Genomic DNA, 18,572 nt, shown 5'->3' with positions numbered 1-18,572 from the left:
TAGAAAAATCAGGAAATTCAGAAGAGACACCCAAGACTACAAATTGGGAGAACTGTACACGTGGGCAGACGTGTACGCCCAACGCAGGAGAAACAAACCATTCAATTCACAAACAGACACGTCTTCCTCCGGAAGCGATGCTTCGAATCGCCCCTTAAGGAAAGTATTCACACAGGATAAACCTCAGTCGAGTGAATCCACAATGGGGGAAGGCACCCTGAACCATTCTGCAGGATCATCCACTGCCTTATCTTTTTTGCCCGAAGGCAAAGACACCAGAGGCGACCCAGGAGGAGCCTCTGAAAAAGAAAAGGAGAAGGAAATCATCCACCCCAGTACTCGGAGTACAAAGAAGGACAACAAGAAAAAGAACACTTGATCATCAACATTTCTGATGTGACACTGACGAAACACGAAACTGATCTGTTATCTAAGGGGACTTCCTTCATACCGACCTTCAAAACCAATCACCTAGAACTACAGGTTAGCACCTACAAGTTCATACGAAAATTGAAATTACGACATTATTTTGATCACGTGATACCCCCTCTACCAAAGAAACTTGATCAACTGATGGGTCTCAGACGAGACAGTACATTTGAAGCACCATCAAGTCATAAAAGCATTGACTTATTTGAGAACCTAGTCAAACAAGACATTTCCAAATTGAATTACCACAAGAAAACACACAGAAATATCACACAAAAGGATTATGACACCTTGAGAAGTTTGGCCAATAATGATCGGATTAAATGCATTAAGGCCGATAAAAGGCGGCGCTCTAGTGGTGATGAACTCCACCATGTACGATCTGAAGATCCAAGAACGCATACAGGACGAATTTACCTATATGAAACTCGCAAATAACCCAACCGCACAATTCAAAGAGATCTTGGCCAACATTGTTCAGAAGGCTTACGAATGCGGCACCATTGATGACAGAACTAAGAAATATCTATTGAAACCATTCCCGAAGAGTCCCACCATCCACATGATCCCAAAAATTCATAAGAGCCTTGAAGACCCTCCGTTTAGGCCAATAGTCTCCACCAGGGGCTCACTCCATGAACCCGTGGGGAAATTTATAGATCGTTACTTACAACCAACAGTAAGATCGATGAAAAGTTACGTTCAAGACACGACGGATTTCCTCAACAAACTGGCGCTTATTGATATCTCTGAGGAAGAACAATTAATACTATGCACAGCGGATGTCCGCTCGCTCTACACGTCAATCCTCCACGCAGGGGGTATAGAGGCCATAGAGAAATCCATCCTCGAAAGTAACTTTGAACCAGGCATGCAACAATTTCTCATGGAACTAATGATTTTTACGCTGTACCAAAGCTATTTCCAACAGAACAACGAGTGGTACCTACAGTTGTCCGGCACCTCGATGGGGAATTGTGCCGCACCGACCTACGCGAATATCTACATGAAGTATTTTGAGCAAAAAAACATTTATGACAACCCCAATTGGACAAACAACATGAAAATGTACGCGAGGTACATTGATGATATATTTATCATCTAAAAAGACACAGAAGAATCTCTGCTACAAGCCTTGACCACATTGAACCAAGCCAACGAACGCATTCAATTTACTTGGGAGATTAGCAAAAACACGATTACCTTTTTAGATGTAAAAATCACGACCACAACCACTGGCTTTGAAACTGATCTGTTTCGGGAAAAAAACGACCGAAACAACACCTTGCATTTCACCAGTCACCACCAAGGGTCTTTAAAACTTCATCTACCAGCGTCCCAAATGCTGAGAATTAGGAGAATCTCATCTAACCCCACACAAACAGAAATTCGACTTCAAGAAATGGGTGAAAGGTTTATTGCAAGAGGATATCCAACATCTTTAATTGAAACCGCCAAGAAGAAAGCTCTTGAAACATCTAGAGAGAAATTATTATCCAGAACATCACGAGATCAGGGGAACAGGATGGTCCTGGTATCAAAATTCTCAAACATGAGCGCCGCGTTTAAAAGAATCATTTTACGCCTCTGGCCAATCATGAGTATTGAACCTGATTTTGGAATCACCTTTAAAGAACCTCCGATATTCGCATACACCCGCAGCTCTAATCTAAAAGAAATCCTCAACAAAAAGAATCCCATGGAATCACCAGCAAAAGGTACCAGACCTTGCAGAAATTGTGGAAACTGTCACAACATTGTCAATGGACCTGTGGTCAACCACCCCATGAAAGGTACTCCCGTGAAACTAGATGTGAATGCGACATGCTATACCTCAAATGTCGTATACCTCATCAAATGCCCTTGTGGGATGTGTTACATCGGCAAGACTGAGAGAAAAATAAAGACTCGGATTAATGAACATAAATCGAACATAAGACTCAAAAACACTAAATCCAATGTGGCGACACATTTCAATGAGAACAGACATAACGTGTCTCAACTCAAGTTCATGATCTTAGAACAGGTTCAGAAAATCGAGGGTATTGACAACAGCAAATACTTGTTGCAGAGAGAAATGGCTTGGATATATAAAATGCAATCGATGAAGCCCATGGGTCTTAATGACCGTTTAGAATTTTCATGTTTTTTATGAGACATTCATCTGATATTTAAAACAGTATACTCTGATTCCTGAATGCGATGTCACACCCAAATCAGCACCATATCCCGTATATTAAACCATAATCGTTATTCTCAGTCACACTCCAATATGGCCGACACACGCGCAGTCCGATTTTGATGTTCACCCTCTAACCACACGTATAACATCACTTCCTTTGGCAACACTTCCGTCCCGAATGATTACACCGACGACCGAAGCTAGAGACAGCAGATCACTAAGTAAGTTGAACCGGCATCACCCCCGCGATTTACCACTCTTTTACTAAGGGCACTAAATCCGTGGAGAATATTGCATTACCGAAGCACGCGTAAATGCGTTAATGCGCTTAGTCACATAAACGCGCTTAATTACACAGACGTGAACATATCAAATAACATCCCCGATAACACACCAGACCGGCTATTATACTCGCTTTCACTCTTAAGTTGCGCTTCCCAAATAAAAGCATGACTCTCTTTACACGCCCAGGTACAATCGGATTAACCCACTGCACTCCGTATATACCCACCACTCGCATGTTACCTAATTCATTGTTTCACCTAATCTATTGTTTGACTAAAAACGCGTCCTTAGTGCTATGCCTTTATTTATGTTTGTAGAGCTCCCAGACGAAGGGCACTCCGCCCGAAATGCATTGGAGCTAACCGGATAAAAATGTGATCATGAAAAATTGAAAATGGATTGAAATATTGATAAAAACCATGGAATATTATCATGAAGTACAATGATGATGAGCCAATAAAATTATTAAACAAACCACGGAGTCTTGTTTCACAAGAACCCAAGGAGTGCCCACAACTCAGGGATGACACCATGTACGTATGGTGACACATGACCAAGATTCATCTAGAGACGTGCCAGGACGGACACGCCACCTGGTGGAGCACCCGACCTTCCTTACTCATTAAATAAACTTCTTTGAAGACGAAACCTACGAATCTTAAGCTGTGCGCCGTCCACCCCTTGTTTAGCTATACCTATTTGTCCGCCCAAAGGAAGGCAGCACGCCACTTGTTAAAATGCAATACGATGAGATCACTCGATCCACCGACGCCAAAGCAGATATTTTGGCCTTTGATGAAAACGAAACAGCCCGCATCTACGCTTTAATCAATGAAGACATAGCCTCCAACACCTCCAATCGCACCAAGGAACAATGCATACGACAGCTACTCTATCTATCCAAACCGGAAGTGAATCAAAAGCTGCATGCAAGCACCCTGCTTAAATATCACCGAGCGCTACGAATCCCCAGAGGGTTACGCATGGCGTTGAAACCATCGTTGTGTAAAAATTCCAAATCCTTCCAAGAAAAATGGAACGCTGTATTAAATAAATGCAGCTTGGACTTGATACTACTCATAATTCAAGAACTGTCGAGCATTTTAACCGACTTGAGTAAAGAAATTAAAGAAGTGGAAGACGAATTGTCTAATATGACTACCACCGATGAGTGGACGAAGATTCTTGAAGACATCAAAGGACAACTTGACAAACACTCTAGGGAAATAAACGATAGAAAAATCAGGAAATTCAGAAGAGACACCCAAGACTACAAATTGGGAGAAGTGTACACGTGGGCAGACGTGTACGCCCAACGCAGGAGAAACAAACCATTCAATTCACAAATAGACACGTCTTCCTCCGGTAGCAACGCTTCGAATCGCCCCTTAAGGAAAGTATTCACACAGGATAAACCTCAGTCGAGTGAATCCACAATGGGGGAAGGCCCCCTGAACCATTCTGCAGGATCATCCACTGCCTTATCTTTTTTGCCCGAAGGCAAAGACACCAGAGGCGACCCAGGAGGAGCCTCTGAAAAAGAAAAGGAGAAGGAAATCATCCACCCCAGTACTCGGAGTACAAAGCAGGACAACAAGAAAAAGAACACTTGGTCATCAACATTTCTGATGTGACACTGACGAAACACGGAACTGATCTGTTATCTAAGGGGACTTACTTCATACCGACCTTCAAAACCAATTACCTAGAACTACAGGTTAGCACCTACAAGTTCATACGAAAATTGAAATTACGACATTATTTTGATCACGTGATACCCCCTCTACCAAAGAAACCTGATCAACTGATGGGTCTCAGACCAGACAGTACGTTTGAAGCACCATCAAGTCATAAAAGCATTGACTTATTTGAGAACCTAGTCAAACAAGACATTTCCAAATTGAATTACCACAAGAAAACACACAGAAATATCACACAAAAGGATTATGACACCTTGAGAAGTTTGGCCAATAATGATCGGATTAAATGCATTAAGGCCGACAAAGGCGGCGCTCTAGTGGTGATGAACTCCACCATGTACGATCTGAAGATCCAAGAACGCATACAGGACGAATTTACCTATATGAAACTCGCAAATAACCCAACCTCACAATTCAAAGAGATCTTGGCCAACATTGTTCAGAAGGCTTACGAATGCGGCACCATTGATGACAGAACTAAGAAATATCTATTGAAACCATTCCCGAAGAGTCCCACCATCCACATGATCCCAAAAATTCATAAGAGCCTTGAAGACCCTCCGTTTAGGCCAATAGTCTGAACCAGGGGCTCACTCCATGAACCCGTGGGGAAATTTATAGATCGTTACTTACAACCAACAGTAAGATCGATGAAAAGTTACGTTCAAGACACGACGGATTTCCTCAACAAACTGGCGCTTATTGATATCTCTGAGGAAGAACAATTAATACTATGCACAGCGGATGTCCGCTCGCTCTACACGTCAATCCCCCACGCAGGGGGTATAGAGGTCATAGAGAAATCCATCCTCGAAAGTAACTTTGAACCAGGCATGCAACAATTTCTCATGGAACTAATGATTTTTACGCTGTACCAAAGCTATTTCCAACAGAACAATGAGTGGTACCTACAGTTGTCCGGCACCTCGATGGGGAATTGTGCCGCGCCGACCTACGCGAATATCTACATGAAGTATTTTGAGCAAAACAAATTTATGACACCCCCAATTGGACAAACAACATGAAAATGTACGCGAGGTACTTCGATGATATATTTATCATCTGGAAAGACACAGAAGAATCTCTGCTACAAGCCTTGACCACATTGAACCAAGCCAACGAACGCATTCAATTTACTTGGGAGATTAGTAAAAACACGATTACCTTTTTAGATGTAAAAATCACGACCACAACCACTGGCTTTGAAACTGATCTGTTTCGAAAAAAAACGACCGAAACAACACCTTACATTTCACCAGTCACCACCAAGGGTCTTTAAAACTTCATCTACCAGCGTCCCAAATGCTGAGAATTAGCAGAATCTCATCTAACCCCACACAAACAGAAATTCGACTTCAAGAAATGGGTGAAAGGTTTATTGCAAGAGGATATCCTACATCTTTAATTGAAACCGCCAAGAAGAAAGCTCTTGACACATCTAGAGAGAAATTATTATCCAGAACATCACGAGATCAGGGGAACAGGATGGTCCTGGTATCAAAATTCTCAAACATGAGCGCCGCGTTTAAAAGAATGATTTTACGCCACTGGCCAATCATGAGTATTGAACCTGATTTTGGAATCACCTTTAAAGAACCTCCGATATTCGCATACACCCGCAGCTCTAATCTAAAAGAAATCCTCAACAAAAAGAATCCCATGGAATCACCAGCAAAAGGTACCAGACCTTGCAGAAATTGTGGAAACTGTCACAACATTATCACTGGACCTGTTGTCAACCACCCCATGAAAGATACTCCCGTGAAACTACATGTGAATGCGACATGCGATACCTCAAATGTCGTATACCTCATCAAATGCCCTTGTGGGATGTGTTACATCGGCAAGACTGAGAGAAAAATAAAGACTCGGATTAATGAACATAAATCGAACATAAGACTCAAAAACACTAAATCCAATGTGGCGACACATTTCAATGAGAACAGACATAACGTGTCTCAACTCAAGTTCATGATATTAGAACAGGTTCAGAAAATCGAGGGTATTGACAACAGCAAATACTTGTTGCAGAGAGAAATGGCTTGGATATATAAAATGCAATCGATGAAGCCCATGGGTCTTAATGACCGTTTAGAATTTTCATGTTTTTTATGAGACATTCATCTGATATTTAAAACAGTATACTCTGATTCCTGAATGCGATGTCACACCCAAATCAGCACCACATCCCGTATATTAAACCATAATCGTTATTCTCAGTCACACTCCAATATGGCCGACACACGCGCAGTCCACTTTTGATGTTCACCCTCTAACCACACGTATAACATCACTTCCTTCGGCAACACTTCCGACCCGAATGATCACACCGACGACCGAAGCTAGAGACAGCGGATCACTAAGTAAGTTGAACCGGCATCACCCCCGCGATTTACCACTCTTTTACTAAGGGCACTAAATCCGTGGAGAATATTGCATTACCGAAGCACGCGTAAACGCGTTAATGCGCTTAGTCACATAAACGCGCTTAATTACACAGACGTGAACACATCAAATAACATCCCCGATAACACACCAGACCGGCTATTATACTCGCTTTCACTCTTAAGTTGCGCTTCCCAAATAAAAGCATGACTCTCTTTACACGCCCAGGTACAATCGGATTAACCCACTGCACTCCGTATATACCCACCACTCGCATGTTAACTAATTCATTGTTTGACCTAATCTATTGTTTGACTGAAAACGCGTCCTTAGTGCTATGCCTTTATTTATGTTTGTAGAGCTCCCAGACGAAGGGCACTCCGCCCGAAATGCATTGGAGCTAACCGGATAAAAATGTGATCATGAAAAATTGAAAATGGATTGAAATATTGATAAAAACCATGGAATATTATCATGAAGTACAATGATGATGAGCCAATAAAATTGTTAAACAAACCACGGAGTCTTGTTTCACAAGAACCCAAGGAGTGCCCACAACTCAGGGATGACACCATGTACGTATGGTGACACATGACCAAGATGCATACGCAATTGGCACATTACACTCTGACCATGGTCCGGCGTTAAGCTCTCGGGCTTTCAAAGAAGCCATCGGATGTCTGGGTGTGACCTAGTGCTATTCCTGACCATATATTCCTCACCCTATCATCCTGAGGGAAATTGAATAATAGAGAAGAAAAACCATGACTTTAAGCAGTCTTTCACAGCGTGGGTACTAGGCTCAGGTGGCAGTTGGGTCCATCACCTATATTGGGTCCATAGAGCCTGATAACATGTGATAACATGCCAAGAAAATCCCTGAGTGTTCATAATCCCTTTGAGATCCTGTTTGGGGTTAAGATGTGGGTCCCAGACCTCAAAAGTCCCAGCACAGTGGCGGCAGAAACACCATTCGCCATCAATGTACATTTGGCTGTTTTAATACAGGAACTGAACAATTTCCAGGACGAACAAAGCAACATCCAAGTAATAAGCACTGCCATTGGAGATGTGAAGGTAGTGCAGGCAAGACCTGGGTGAGTCCCGAACTTAGGGCTCTGGTCAGGGATAAAATAATGGACAAAAAAAAGGTTTGGGCCATCTTACTGAGCGCCTGGTCCTGTGCTGGCTGTTGAAGGTACCAGAACTGTGCTTCTTCTGCCCCTTGCCAGCCTCAAAGACAAACAAATTGTCTTCATTGATCTGATTAAACCACACTATGTGGCTGATTCTCAACGGAAAGGAAGATGGGCTCCTGGGTAGGTACCTGCCTCCTTTCACTTCTATCGTACATTTAACAAAGAATATCAATACAATTAGAAGCCAGATGATGATACCACAGAAGACATAAGAATTATCATCGATTTTTACGTACTTGATATATAACTAATGTAAGTACATCAAGAATATGATAGTTTATATCAACGATCTAAAAGAGCACAGTCAGTTTTAATTAGGTCCAGATATCAGGTATAATTGATAACATTGGTTAGCTGTCACTGTCTTTACTTCTGTTTAATTCAGGGCTAATGGTCTCTCCTTTGTTCTTTCTTTTTATCTTATCTGGACTAAATGGTCTGAAGAGAACTGATGATATAAATGGAGGAAACGTGTGACAACTATATCTCTGTGTTTAGTATTAATGTGACAAGCATATGTTATATGGAACATCAGGATAACACTAGAAGATATAATACGTGACATGCAGAGGAACATGAAACCTGTCTAGGATATCTGTCCAAGTTGATATATAACAGGGATTATAACAAATGAGCTGCGGTTTTTTGTAAATAGTATAATATAGTGTGTAATTTTATTGTAAATAGTGACCTAGTCTCTCTTGTTGATATCTGTATATAGGCTATGTAAATTATCATTATGCAACCTTTTTATAATATGTACATATATATATATATTTTTGTATTTTTCTTCTAGTTTTTGTCCTGTTCAATGTATGTGCGAATGACGGTCACCTGAGGAAGGCAGAATGCCGAAACGCGCGTAGTCAAAACCAACCGCTTTGCCTACTACAATAGATTATTGACCGGTCCCATGTGACTTGTTGTAATACATGTTTATGTCTTGTTTTTTCTTAATGTGAATTGTTTTCAACACTCAATTTATTTGTATTGAATATATTATCTAAATTGAAAATGACTATATCCAATGAAATAATAATGATTGATCCAATTATCTATATTAAATAAAAAGTTTGTATATCAATATAAAATGTGTTGCCATATTTTTATGTGGTATATTCAAGGTCGTCTTTTTTGTAATTGCTTTATTTTCTTTTTGTTGAGAGAGCTGGCATTTATTAATTGAATGTTTGCTGTAAGTATACTCTTTTCCAAAGTGTCTCCTTTCACTACTGTCCAGGAAGTTCAGATGGAAGCCTTGATATCTCAATAGCAAAAATAACTATTTATGGACAGAATGCAGAACAATGTCATACATTCACCCCTGTACAGAGATCTGGGCCTAAATCCATCGTTTTTTGCTCACCATGCCATTCCAGTTTGGACCCAGCTATATGCAAATCAGTCTTGATCCTGCACCCAATGGGAACAGTCCAGCCCGAACTGCCAGGCCAGGTCCTCCCTGGACTGGAAACAGACATCCTAGGTCCGGTTTCCAGGTTTCACCCCTCTTCAGCCAGGATTGCTTGATTCCAGTGGGATGGAGAGCACGGGACTCACGTTTGAGCAGACGTGAGTCCTGTGCTCTCCAAGCCACTGGAATCAAGCTATCCTGGCTGATGAGGGCTGAAAGCCCGAAACTGGTCCTAGGATGATTGTTTCCAGTCCGACCTGGCTTGGCAGTTCGGGCTGGACTGTTCCCATGGGGCACAGGGTCAAGACTGATTTGCATATGGCTGGGTTCAAACTGGAATGGCATGGTGAGCAAAAAAACGATAGATTTAGGCCCAGATCTCTGTACTGGGGTGAATGTATGACATTGTTCTGCATTCTGTCCATCAACTGTTGTTTTTGCATTTGATATCTCAGGATGCACCTTCTCTCGCACAAGAGACACCAACAAACGACAACGAAGTGTATCTTCTACCTGTTGCAAATACAACAACTGTACAGTCAACTAGTACAGAAACACAGATTTCGTTTCGGAAACCAGACAAGGATAAAGTCTACATAAACATACCACAGATCGAGTCATCTCCCAGTTCTACAAATCCTGCTGAGCAGGCAAAAATAGATCTCACAGCCTCTGGCTATTTCATCAACTTTGATGACTTCTCATCGGAATCAACTGATCCTCCCCCACCACCATCTCTCCCTTTCAGGTTGAAAGTGCATGTTTTTTATCTTTGGCTGAAAAGGAAATATAATGTCTCACCTTGGTTACATCTTTGTATTAAAATTGTGTAACTTTTCATGGTGCTCTGAAATTGATTTAGTGGCTGTCTTTTTCCTGCTTTTAATCAGACATTATCCTCTGGAACGCTCTGCAGTACAACTAGTGAACTTGGTACTCAAGCCACATGCATCATCACACCATGAACTGAGAGACCTTTCCCTGGTGAACATTACAGCAGTTCCAGTACCCAAGTGGATTGTTTGGGATAGGGGATTGTATGATGTATTGCTATAAATTCCAAATTTGTTCAAAATTTCTTTAAATTATGTTGTTACACCTAGTGCTGTTTCTAATGATTGGGACAGTAATACAGTGCATGAATTGCTGGGAGATCTAGAGCATTCAACTGTGTTTTCCTCAGATAAATTGTATGATGGTACATCTAACTATGATGGCATTATCTGTTTTAAACATTTTGGTAATCATTTTCTGCAGAAAGCCAGTATTCTATGTGCTGTTTATAATTATACTCAATGGGACCATTGCCCTACACCCCCTCAGGTTGCTCAAACACATTAGCACAGAAGTGTGCTTATTTTTCTGATTATGACACATATCAACTGGCCTCATATTATTATAGTACCGCTCCACAACTACAAAGAAAAATATGCTAACTTACACTAAGCTGATATATACTACATATTTTCATTCTTAGCTGTCTGTACAGGGTTTTGACTTCTTGAGGGACACTACAGATGCAAAACCTAGAAGGGGGACAAGAGATTGGCAGGTTCAGAGAACTGAGGCTTTGTTTAGAGCATGCCTCATACCACAACAAATAATTCTCCTGAATAAGACTGTACAACAAACATTCTGTCTTGGAATAGCTAAAATGAAAGACTTGAACATACCATGGATTCCCACATTTGCCCGGTTTGACAATTGGTAACAATATACACACTAGAGTAAAGATACATTGGATGCCATGCTACATAATGGCACATACAATTCATCTGCCCCAATTGGAAGGGGTGGTTAGTTTGGCCATTGGACACTTACGGGTGTCAGTCATGATTCCTAGGTAACACCAAGGCTTTCCGGGCTAATAGACCTGACAAGCGTTATGAACAATCTGAGCACACAAGGGTAGAGACAACCTACAGTGTTGGGAGGTTGAGCTTTGATTGGCTAAAAACCTCAACACTGTCCCAGGTGAAACAACACTTGTCCCTTTTGTCTGATGACCTGGATCTCAGGGGCTTTTTATTGGGTCCCTGGAAGCCACATCAAAAGCGCTTCTTGTATGCAATATACAATGAGATATGGAAGGTTTCTCAGCAGGATGCTGCTGAAAGGATGTGCGAAATAAATTCGCAGGGTCAATTTAGAAAAGGCTTTGGCAGTGGTAGACAGCTGTATGACCACCTTATCCTCTAGAATATACTCTTTGGGCAACATAGGGTCGTCTGCAATACACATTATACAGCAGTTCATGTCGGCATTACAACATGGGCAGTCACAGCTTAGGTCTATTATGCTATTGAGCCGGACTCTTCGAACATTATGTTTCGGCCATGTGCCATGGTGACATATTAACACTAACTCAAAGACAAGGGACTGGGGGCGTTATAAGGTCCAGCATACATGCCCCTACAATAATTAACATAAGAAGGTATGCAGTTCCTAAGAAGGGAAGAAGGAGGGTACAACAGGGCTGGCTGGTACTCACTCCAAAGTTATAGGGGGAATAGATGTTGGAATTAGGGCTCTCACACACCCGGTTGTGTGGCATGCTCCTCATCAGGTTGGTGCTGCAATACCTGACTGGCTCCCTATGAGTGGCTTGCTGCCGGAGATATTTTATTCCACAGTGCCGTTGGGTGCCGTGTGGGTATAGGGCCTTGGTGTGTAGATGGATGTGAAGCAAGTGAGTGCTCTAAGTGGTGGATTAAAATGGGAAGTGTGTTTTGGTGCTCATTATTTGCTCTGCCGGTCTTGAAATGTAGGCAGGAAGCTGTGTATGCTGATCACGATTTCTGAATGATAAAAATTATTGACTCTAAAATCAGCAAGACCTTTAACCCAATTAAAATATGGGTGGCGGACTGCTGAAGTAATGTTCCGGGGTGACACAATATTAAATGGTCAACATGTTTCTTGCCTGAATAGTCATAAGATCTAGTGGCAATTCCTCAGGACCAAAATACTAGAAAGCTATATACACAGTGGTTGGATGTCTGGTAATGTGACCCTGATTAACCAAACCTAGAACCTACAGTGAGGTACCTGAAGTTGGATGACCAACCTATAAATACAAATTGTTATACATTAGACATATAAAACATAGGTATAGTCCAAAGTAATGCATGAACAATATGGTGTGTCCCCTAAAGGATTGGAATGCAATAAACCATTTGTGACCTCTTGTTAATGTAAAGTGCAAAGTGTGTTGTTTAAAAAAGAACTACAGGGGTTGGTTAGCTAATTTTAGAAGTGTGGAAACAACAACTACCATGGTAGCAGAAATAATTTGACAATCCCTCCATTGGGGTTGGCGGCAATCAACAACTCTCGGCAGGGAGGACACTGGGAAGTACCTAGAGTCCTAAAACGGAGTTGTGCAAAGGAGAAAACAAAAAAGCGTATTTTTAGCAAATTAGATGAGTCCAAGGCGGTGAGCAGGAGGCAAGGACAGAATGAAGTAAATTTGGGTGCTCTCGTAATGACAAGAGTTGGAATAGGATACTCACGCTTGCATCGCAGCAAGTGCGCCTTCGGACCTACCCACTCTCTACCGGAATCGGGGCGGTGGAGAGCTGGTACGGAGCCACTTGTTTCATATTCCATAGCATTGTGAAAGTCTGCGGGGTCCGCCTGAAGCATAGACTGGACTGTCATGCATGGGGCAAACAGAAGGGCGGAATTGGCCGCCATCTTGGAGTGTGTCATTTATGCTTACTTGTTAAACTATGCTTCCTTGCTGTGATGAATACAAAGGGCCCATGTGGGCACCATTTTAGAGCATGTCATATCACCTAAATATCAAGATAAAGTATTTTACGCTTTTTTGCATGCATGGTCTAAATTGTATCGGTGGATAGTAATCCAAAGGAAAGTCACAAACAATAAGAAGCAAAGTCAGGTTTCCGGAGTGGGGGTTGCAAAGGAGACCTATATTCATGTATTTGGCTGGATAGGGCCAAGAAGTTGTTACATGGCACCCAACGGCACTTTGGAATAAAAGATCTCCCGCAAAGAGCCCTCATAGGGAACCCGTCAGGTATTGCAGCGCTGACCTGAAAGGAGAAATCCCTATGATGAAGCATGACACCCAATGAGGTGTGTGAGGGCCATAATTCTAATAGGGGGAATCCCTTATTCCTCCTATAACTATGGGCTGAAGATCACCCAGTCCTGTTGTCCCCTCCTTCTTCCCTTCTTAGGAACTACATACCTTCTTATAATCGATATATTAACACAACTAGTCTGTTTTCCCCATATCAACTAATGGAACAATACATCCTCATGACCCAGAAGGATGCTAGGTACACCATGTTACACATTGAAAACCTAGAGAAATTACCTTTCACCATTGCGGAAACACTGTCTGCGGTTTGGCTAATCCATGGGTATATTTCTTTGCCAATTTTGACGTTCCATTTTCAATATTGTCTGCAACACCATCAAGTAAGCAGATATGAAGTACTAGGGGAAGGGTATATACGTGAGTATTGGGAACAGCCTTTCAAATATCAATGTAGAAATGGGGAGGCTGAAGTCTTCCTCAGCAGTTCTGACTGTGAGAACTCTTTAAGTGGGTCCCTTGCCTGTAAAGACATTTAGCTCCACAGGGCTTGTAATGCGTCTGTGGTGAGCCTGTCCTGTTATATGAAAAGTTCCCGGCGGAAGTGATTTGCCCGGCTTTCAAATTGCTCTCTAATGGGAGCTATTTGATGCTTAACAGTTAAAGCTGTTGTGGGATGAAACCCAGCATTGCCTCTCTGTTGACCGTAAATTCCATAGTTACTTGTACTCAGGTTCTGTTTGTACCTACCCGCACAGTTAGGGAGGCAATGCTGTGGCCTTCGATAAACATACGCTTTGATGCTCTGAGCAAACTGAAAGCTATGCTTTTTCAAAAAGATGTGGCCATAACATACTCTAAAGAGACGTGTGATCTCCAGGTTGCGAGGTCCTCTTCAGAGATATAGGCGCTATTTCATACTAACTTCCCACTGCATTTTGAGGAACATACTGTGGCAGTCTCGTCAAAATCCATAAACCCATCTGGTCTTTCACCTCTCCCTTCCACAACAAATGTTTATTCCAAAGTCTCAGAACCCTTCTCGCATTCACACTCAGTCAATCTATTGCCTTTAACTTAATGAACAGCCCCTGCATTGACAACCATATCGAGTTTGAATCCACTGCAAACATGCCAAATGCCAGCAACAGCTACTTCAGGGTTTTCAATATCCCAAGGTGTCATGTAGTTTCCACCTCACAGTGGGAACTGTATGTTTGTGGACAGCAGAACTATTGGAATGGTGCCAGACTTATTCTATGCACCCCCTCAGGATATGTTGTCCTATAGACCAATTAGCTCACAGTGCCACCATATGCCCCCTACCAGCGCTCCTTGTTTAGAAAAGACATACATGATTCTGTTCCTAGAAGTGCCCGTTTTTTATTAATTCTAGCATTTTTCTAAATTCAAGTGAACACCTATTGCCCTGCTACACATTTCAAAGGGGGTTCACACTTTCTTTTCGCGACTCAAATATCTAACACTATATACAGGGTCGGACAGGCAATCAGACAGTACCTGATGGCCTGGTCTGACAAGTCAGGATGTGGTTTGGCTGTTGTGGGCCTGCCTTGCCAAAGTTAGAGCATGGCAACATAGTTACTTGTAAGGTCGAAATAAACATAAAGCACAAATACGTAAGGAGAAAAGCGGGCAAGGGGAGAGATTCGGGGGTAGGAGCAGGGGAAGTAGACAGATACTGAAGGCGGAAAAGAGGAGGGGAGGGTGAGAGACACAGCATGGGAAGAGGAGGGGAAGGGTGACAGGGACACAAACCGGTAGACGAGTCAAAGCAACATCGAAAGTCCAGTAAGCTGTGATCCTAGGGGAAGTGGTATCACTTCCCTATCTCTGTTGCGAGAGGCTCCCTTTACGCAGTGAACTCTCTAAGAGGGGTCTCTGAGTCTCCAATGCCTACATACTGGATCCTTCCCCAAAAAGGGGAGAGGGAGTGCTTTGGCAAGGGGTGTCATACCATACCTCAAGTGTGAGTGGCTCCCTTGGCGCAGTGGACCCTCTCAGCGGGTTCGCTGAGACTCCAGAGTATAAGTATTGGATCTTTCCCCAACAAGGTGAGAAGGAGTGCTTAGTCAAAGGGCACAAAGGACGGGCTAGGCAAGAGGAGAGATTCAGGGAAGAGGGGATAGGAGCTAGGGAAGTAGACAAAGAGACAAAGAGTACTAAATGGGAACATATTTAATTAATTAGTTTTGTATAGCGCTGGCTAGACCCGAAGGAATCAGGGCGCTTTACATGAGGAACAATAATGTTGCAATTTACATCAGTTAAAAGTTAGATAGGTATCAAGAAAAGCATTTAAAGAATATAGGGGACAAGATGGATGGAGCGAGGAAGGGGAACGGGATAGGGTAAAGGGGTAGGAGGAAGATAGGACGTAGAGACAAGGGGGAAATCTTCCCAAGATCCAGCTGGGTAGGTGACGGCGGGGGGGGGGGAGTCCACAACCAATCTCCTCTTTTAGCTATCTGGTAGCTCCACCAGGCATCAGCCAAATCGCTTGGTCTCCACAGTCTGGGGTAAGTTCCGCAAGTCCTGATGTGTAAGCAGGTTAGGGGATAGGTTCAAGGTCTGGTCAATGTCAATTATTGTCCCAGGGAAGTAAAACAACGTGGAGGGGACCACTATGGCAGCCATCTTCGGGTCAGGCAGGGGACTGTTGACCTTAGCGTTATATTCAGCCATCAGACACTTTACAGTCTTATCTTCAGTTTCTGAACTACTTTGCCTCCTGTAGTCTCCCTATCAGGCTTGTGGCCTCACATGGTGCTCCATTCTGCACATAAATCACTCTCCCCCCAACCCCACCTCCTCCCGTGTTTGAAATCTCTTGGCGCATCTCTCTCTCTCTTGCTGGCGACAATTATCAGTCATCAGCCCGTATTTTCAAGACTCTTAGGCAGCCTTACTTGTGTGAAGATTAAGAAACAAAAGCTCCCGCTGCCCCTTGATCCCATTACGCCAAAGCAGTTGCACAGACAGCGCCATCCCGGGGTCACATGCGCGCAGCAAAGCCCCTCCCCGAGCTCCTCCGGTCACAGGCTGCAGCTGCTCCAGAGTGATGCGAAACCTCCCGCACCCCGCTACTACAGAGGTCACGGTGTGAGCGTGAACGCCTCAAGTGCTTCCCTTCGGTAAGGCGCCTGGGCATCAGCGGTTCCTCCGTGCCCCGAAAACGGTGGCCACCATTTTGTCTTGCGCTGCAGCAGCTCTCACAGAGCCCCGGCGAGTCACAAAAGGGGTATATTGGGCAAATGTTATTTTGTTTTTCATCAACGGGGCGACATGGCTATCTAGAGACAAAAACAATGCTGGCATGCACAGGACTCACAAGGATGCTTTGCTTTATAAGTAAACAAGCATTTCTGGGTTTCGGTAGAGGAGCGCTTTGCTGATATTGGCGAGGCCTCTACACGCTGACTCTTCAGCCCAGCAGCTGGCTGACTTCTCCTTGCGAGAGTTTCCAGCTCGAGACCAAGACAGGGACTTACATTGTTTCCCTTCAGGTAACCGGGGTTGGATTCTCCAGTATGGAGATTCTTGGCTAGGCACACACACTTACCCTAGAAACTTAGGTTAGGGACTGCATAGTAAGAGTATGACCAATGTTCTATATTGTGTTTTATGCCTGAATATATCTAAAACATGTTACCACCATGGTGGAGCTTTTTTTCTGTTCACCATTCTGGTGCTCCTACTAAGTTTCATTTACTTCTGCCTATTGACCATTGCAGCACATATATTTTATACAAGAATCACACTGGTTCAAGAATTATTGAAAAATGTTCCTCTGTGTATTTCTTGTATGTTTATCTGAGAGAACTAGAGCACGAGTGTCTGAGCAAAAGGGCTCTAGGTATGTTACCACACTTCCTGGGGAGCAGGGTTGTCATTTCCAGAAACCATTTGCTGCCCGACTAGGTTTAGGGGGCATATGGTGGCACTGTGAGCTAACTCGTCTATAGGACAACAATTCCTGAGGGGGTGTATAGAATCAGTCTGGCACCATTCCAATAGTTCTGCTGTCCACAAACGTACAGTTCCTACTGTGAGGTGGAAACTACATGAGACCTTGGGATATTGAAAACACTGAAGTAGGTGTTGCTGGCATTTGGCATGTTTGCAGTGGATTCAAACTCGATATGGTTGTCAATGCAGGGGCTGTTCATTAAGTTAAAGGCAATATATTAACTGGGTGTGATTGTGAGAAGGGTTTATGGATTTAGACGGGGCTGCCACAGTATTTGTTTCTATGTGACCCTTTGGAATATATGTTCAGTGTACACAGCAGACTGGTGTGCTCACCAAAATAAAAGCTGCCCTCTTAGAAAATCAGAGAGCTCAAATAGTGGCCCATGTTTCCAAATTGGGGCAATTCTGAGCTTCCAAAGACACGATGAATAAGTGTTTTACAAGGTAGGGGAGATTGCAGGGATTTCAGCTTCCTGCAGGTAATGTTTGTTTAAACATCATGTAAATAACAGTAAAAACCGTCAGGCCATAAGACAGGCCCACAACAGCCAAACCACATCCTGACTTGTCAGACCAGGCCATCAGGTACTGTCTAATTGCCTGTCCGACCCTGTATATAGTGTTAGGTATTTGAGTCGCGAAAAGAAAGTGTGAACCCCCTTTGAAATGTGTAGCAGGGCAATAGGTATTCACTTGAATTTAGAAAAATGCTAGAATTAATAAAAAACGGGCACTTCTAGGAACAGAATCGTGTATGTCTTTTCTAAACAAGGAACGCTGGTAGGGGGCATATGGTGGCACTGTGAGCTAATTGGTCTATAGGACAACATATCCTGCGGGGGTGCATAGAATAAGTCTGGCACCATTCCATAGTTCTGCTGTCCACAAACGTACAGTTCCCACTGTGAGGTGGAAACTA

The 18,572-nt window shown here is 43.0% G+C and overlaps 1 long non-coding RNA gene across 1 annotated transcript in view; it reads left to right on the top strand.

The window, feature by feature from the left end:
* Window positions 1-9,182, top strand: part of LOC144761645 (uncharacterized) — a 281,288-nt gene extending 272,106 nt beyond the window's left edge. Inside the window, exon 3 of the long non-coding RNA XR_013595830.1 lies at window positions 8,977-9,182. This is a non-coding gene — a long non-coding RNA (uncharacterized LOC144761645). The remainder of the gene's footprint in view (window positions 1-8,976) is intronic.
* The last annotated feature ends 9,390 nt before the right edge of the window (window positions 9,183-18,572 follow it).

Source organism: Lissotriton helveticus, chromosome 6 (genome assembly GCF_964261635.1).
Source record: "Lissotriton helveticus chromosome 6, aLisHel1.1, whole genome shotgun sequence".
Taxonomy (NCBI): domain Eukaryota; kingdom Metazoa; phylum Chordata; class Amphibia; order Caudata; family Salamandridae; genus Lissotriton; species Lissotriton helveticus.
Note: the sequence above shows the minus strand (reverse complement) of the source record. Positions and strands in the feature narration are given on the sequence as shown.